Raw genomic sequence first — 5,462 nt, 5'->3', positions numbered from 1 at the left:
GCCGCTGCGCTTCGGTCGACTTCACAGCTTTCGCGGCCACGGCCTTCGTGGCCTTCCCCTTCCCGGGCTTCGGAGGCATGGCGGAGGCGGTGGGGGAGATCGACGGCGCTGGTGGTGGCGGCAGCGACGGGGGCGGAGCGCTGCCCTCTTTCAACTCTGCAAGCGGAGGAGGGCGGCGGAGATTTTTGAGATTGCAGCAGCGAAGGGCGAAGGTGGGGGAAATGCCCCTGTTTCCCCTGCTTATAAAGAGGGATGGGGCGGACATTTCGGCCTTCCAAATAAACAACCACCCACGATCTCTCCCACGACTCCGCGATTGACGCGTGCCGTTACGGGGGGCGCGGTGGATACGGAGTTAGATTTGGCATAACCCAGGCTCCGCGCGTGCCCGTGCCCTGTTTTGGGCCTGGCCCAACAGCGCTCGGCACCGTCTGTGGCCCAGGCCCGGGGGCTCCTGTCGGTGTACTAGAGTAGGGGTACCCTATTATCCCGAACTTGTGCACGGGCAGTTGCAGCGCCGCGCAGCAAGGCTTGCCGGACGACCGCCAGAGTCCTCCGTGGGTTCCTTTGGAGCCATTCAAGAACAAAGCATTCAAGACGAAGAGACAAGGCCCCGGCAAGAGGATCTTGCCGGGAAGAGACAAGGCCCCGGCAAGAGGAGCTTGCCGGGAAGGCCAACCACGGCACTTCAAGAAACTTGCCGCGATGCACCGCACGTCCCGGCAAGGTCCGGTGAGCGACAAGCTTCTGGACTCGACAAGACGACGACCCCGACAAGGTACTCGCCGGGGGCCCGCTGCCACTCTGTACCCACGCTCCAGCGCACCCACCCGCGTGTCGCCATGAGGCTTCCTCAGGGGCGCGTGGCGGGAGCCTGTGTAGCCAGGGGTACGCGGTGGCAAGCGGAGATGAAGAGAAGGCCATCGTGGCAAACGGTGGCGCTCCTAACGGTCACTTTTTGCACTGTTTAGGCAACTCAGACGGGCATTCAATGACCTTGTCCCCTGCCGTCAGAGTTAGGTAGGGTGCACTGTGTCCACCGTAGCGGTAGCTGCACCTACCACATCCTTTTTCATTTTTTACCCTTCTAGTCTACGTTGCCACCTGTCGGTGACCCCTTGAAAGTATAAAAGGAGGCCCAAGCGCAACGTAGAGGGGGTTCGGCTCATTCGAAACATCAGGAACACTCTCACGCTCGGTCTGGCAGCGCCCATCGCTCCTGAGCAAGAATTCAATACACACAAACAAGCAGCAGTAGGGTTTTACGCATCCGTGCGGCCCGAAGCTGGGTAAAACTGCTCGCGTGTACTGCCTCGATCCACTTTTTGCGCGGCCTCCGCCCCCCTCCGAACCGAAAGGGGCCCGGTCCCCATAGGTGTTGGTGGATCAGTTTCCCCGACACCATTAAAGTTCCAATTGGATTCAAAAAAGTTGAAGTTAGCAAAACATCTCAACTGGGAGTTATAACAGCAAACCAGTTAAACAAACAAGGAATTAAAGAGTTTCAATTGGATGCTGAAAAGTACAGTAGTTATTAACATCATTGTAACCCGTTGTTGCAGCAGCAAAGCAGTTAAACAAGCAAGTAGATATTTAAGTTAAGGCAAACAGGTAATTCTTAATAGTAAGTATCAAACCATAGATAGGCGCAGTCTACAATATGATTAACAGGCTGTGCCATTATGTAATCAGTAGCAAACTAAATTAAGCCAAGCAACGTAATTGAACAATTTTGCAATAAGTGGCTAACTAAAATTCTGAGAAGCAGGTAACTGAACTTACGCTAGTTCTTTGTACAGGCACACTGCAACTTCTTTTTCGCTTACAAGGTTGTACAAAAGAGTCCATGGCATCAATTGCTTGGATACGCAGTCCCAATACTTCTTTCTTCCCACACTGCATGGGTAAGTCGAATGGTTAATGTGGTAAGATGGTGCGTCCTTGATATGTTATATGAGGATGTGTAGTCAGACTAGTTGTAGCCAAACACATCACACTGGCTTTTACTGTATATTTCATGCGACATATTGAGATCTAAGCAATCTACAATAGGATGAAAAGACTGGCATCCTTCACATTATTGGCGAACTCAGTTCATAGAAACAAGCAATTCAACCATTTTGTGGGTAAATCAAAAGCGCCACTAGAATATTTTTCACTATCCAATCATACACGCAAAAAGGGGCGACGCCACCATAGGGGCTGGTATGGGCGACCGCCTCAGGTGGCTGGAAAGTGTGCACCTAGTTTGAGTCGTCCAGGTTGGCCCACGTTAGTTTTGTTCGTCCCAACGCACGAGCAGGCAATGTAAAAAATGAAGAAAAATGTTTCAATTTGGATGGGCCAATAACATAAGTGCAAGGCAGGCCCTATAGCAGGCTTGCGGCCCATACGAATGCCTCCCATATCGATCAACAGCAGGAAAAATCCTAATTCATTCGCTCCAGCCTCCAGTCTGGTTCGCTCCTAACCTAGCCACCGCTGGATAGACCGACACAGCACTTCCTCGCGCCCTCGTTGGAGGGCGGTCGCCGGGCTTCAAGCGAACGGAAGGACAAGAAGATGAAGATCCAACCCTGGGTGTAGCCTGCGTGGGAGGCAGCGGCGGCAGCACATGCATGGCATCGAGCTTGCGCAAACGGACAATCGCAGCTTGCAAGAGTAGCATGCGCAACGAGCAGGTACATCACATCCCTGATTATATCTAATTCAACTCTTCAATTTCTGGCCAATAGTTAAACCTGACGGTGTTGTAAAACTGCTTGTATGTAGGGAATCTATGAGAAAATGAAACCAATTTCTACTTATTTTATAACTCCCCCAATCAATACTGAACTGACTGAATCTGATGTATCTAATCAAGTTTCCGGTGCAAACATACAAGCTCATGTTGTTCCTGAGCCTGAAGTGTCTAATGAACAGACTGCTAATGAAGGATTTGATGCAAACATTTTACATGCTCCTGGTGATGAACATATAGTGTCTAATGAGGGATCTAATGCAAGCATTTTGCAAGCTCATTGAAGGATTTAGTGTCTAATGATGATCTACTATGTTGAGAGACACAGAGATTTGCAGGCATTGTTGACAAGCAAATTATAGTGCATTTTCATAGCTTGAGGAAATGTCGAGGCCATCTACCAGAAAGTCCCCGTATCATGACAACATAGCATAAATACTTTTCTAATCTGTTGTTTGAAACTATTGGCATACTTGTGCAGGATAGATATATTAATATGCAGTTTGCACACTGGTTATACATGCAATTACACTTCGATATTTTCAGCCAGAGAACGAATAATTCAAGCAGGTACAGACCATGTTTGTAGTCCTTGTACACCATGTTGCATTTTATGTTTTTTGGTGCTTGCATCATTTAGTGTTTATAATCTGAACTACTTTGGATCATTAGCTGGTTTTCAAAGTGCATGTAGCTTCACATTTCTCAAGTTATGTTGATTTCCAGTGTGCAAGTGCCTTCGTATTTTTTAAGTTAAATGTTCGCCCCTGGTAACTTGAATTCGTGGATCAGACACTACACACAAATCATACACGATGCCAGTACGAATTAAATGAAATGCAGGGACTTACGCTAGCTCGTTGTACAGGCTCACTATAGCTCTGCTTGCGCTTGGGATGTTCCATGTACAAGTCCATGTTACCACTTGCTTGGATGTGCAGGCCTTGTGCTCCTTGCATCCCCCTCTGCATTTTTGACACGATGAATGGTTGATCAAATAAGAGGAATCAACCTTGATGTTGTACCGGAGGACAGATACTTGCAAGGTTATACGGGTGTGCAGGATGTGTACCAGATCCCGTAGCGCCATCATGCTTCGCTAAAAAATGGATTTGCTTGTTTCATATGATATCTCCAGAAGAAATAAGAGTTAAAGTCAGAGTTGCATAGGCGTGTAAGCTAAGAGAGTAGTGAAAGGATATCCAAACATCGTCGGAATAGTGCACAAGGGAGTGATGTGTGGATACCTAGTTCGGGCCGGTGTTTGGGCATGCTCGCCTAGCTAGAGTGTGGGTCACTTCAGAGCTGTTGAGGGTGATGCGCTGGCGTTGGCTGGCCGCGCACGGATGCAGATCTTGAGTGGCAGTGGAGCGCTACGATATGGTGGATGAGACCGTTGGTGAAGCCCCAACGGCCTCGGGGGGCGGAGGTGCGACGATGTGCTCGGTGAAGTAGCCCCGGTGAGCTGGGAGACGGCGTCGGTGAAGTGCACCTGATGCGGTGGAACTCGGTGTCTGTGAGGCACGTCGGTTGCGGCGGCCGACGTTGTCGGTGGACCACCCGGTGCGGTGGACAAGGGCATAGATGAGGTAGCTCCGGTGCGGAGGTGAAGCGCGACCGTTGTCTTCGTCGTCGTCGTCCGGCATAGAGGTGGGGAACGGTGGGGAAAGAGACGAGACGAGGGGCGATTCGAGGGATGGCAGCGAATTAGGGATCTGAGCAATCTGGGCGCGGAAGGGGATGGTGGAGAAGAGAGATTTGCAGGGCTGGAATTGGGGCCGCCAGATATTTCAATCCGAAACATGGAAGCGTGAACTTATATTGTCATCATCCTTTTTGGGGGGGAGGGGGATGGGTGGCTGTGTGCTACACGTCCGTCCGACACACGCGACCACCCTGACAGGACTATGCTTCGGTGCCTTAAGGCACCTGCCTTTGTGTCCATGACATGTGGGCCCAACAGGTGGCTGGCCCACATGTCAGTCACCCAAGGGCAGTTGCCTTTAAGGCACCAAAGCAGCTTCCACCCCGACACGACCCTAGTCTGCCTGGTGCGCCTACATTTGAGAATGCAAACGAAACGAATCTTCTTTCATTTGCAAACCAATCTGTATGTATTACCATGCCCGTGTTTTCCTTGCAATAATTAGTCATTCGAAACGAGATACTCCATCCGTTCACTTTTGTAAGTCGTTTCAGACAACTTAAAATGAACTGTTTTGCACATTGTCTGAAATGTCTTCAAGGTCTTATAAAAGTGAACAGAGGGAGTACTATAAATTAATTAATGAGGAGTTATTTGAAAAAAATTTGAAACGGTACCAACGCTAACGTGGATTAGAGTGTGTCACATAACTAGTTGTTTGAATTAGAGTGTGTGTCATGTCGTTACTTATTTGAATTAGAGTGTGTGTCACGTAGCAATCTCCAATTCTAACATGGATTTCGCATTTCACTGTATCCACGCTACTTTTTAATACAAATTCATATGTATATGATGAACACCATGGTAGTGAGAAAACTTTTGGATGGATTCAAACATATGACCTACAAAATAGCACAACAAATTGAGTCAATGTCAACTTTTCATAACTTAGTATGGCACGAATTCGAAATAATTACCCGTATGTCTGGTCCTCGGTTCAAATCTTACAATGTACACCGAATTGAAACATCGATATTAAGTCTCGTATTATGTACATTCAAATGTTGTTTTTAGCCC

Source organism: Triticum dicoccoides, chromosome 5B (assembly GCF_002162155.2).
Source record: "Triticum dicoccoides isolate Atlit2015 ecotype Zavitan chromosome 5B, WEW_v2.0, whole genome shotgun sequence".
NCBI lineage: Eukaryota > Viridiplantae > Streptophyta > Magnoliopsida > Poales > Poaceae > Triticum > Triticum dicoccoides.
Note: the sequence above shows the minus strand (reverse complement) of the source record.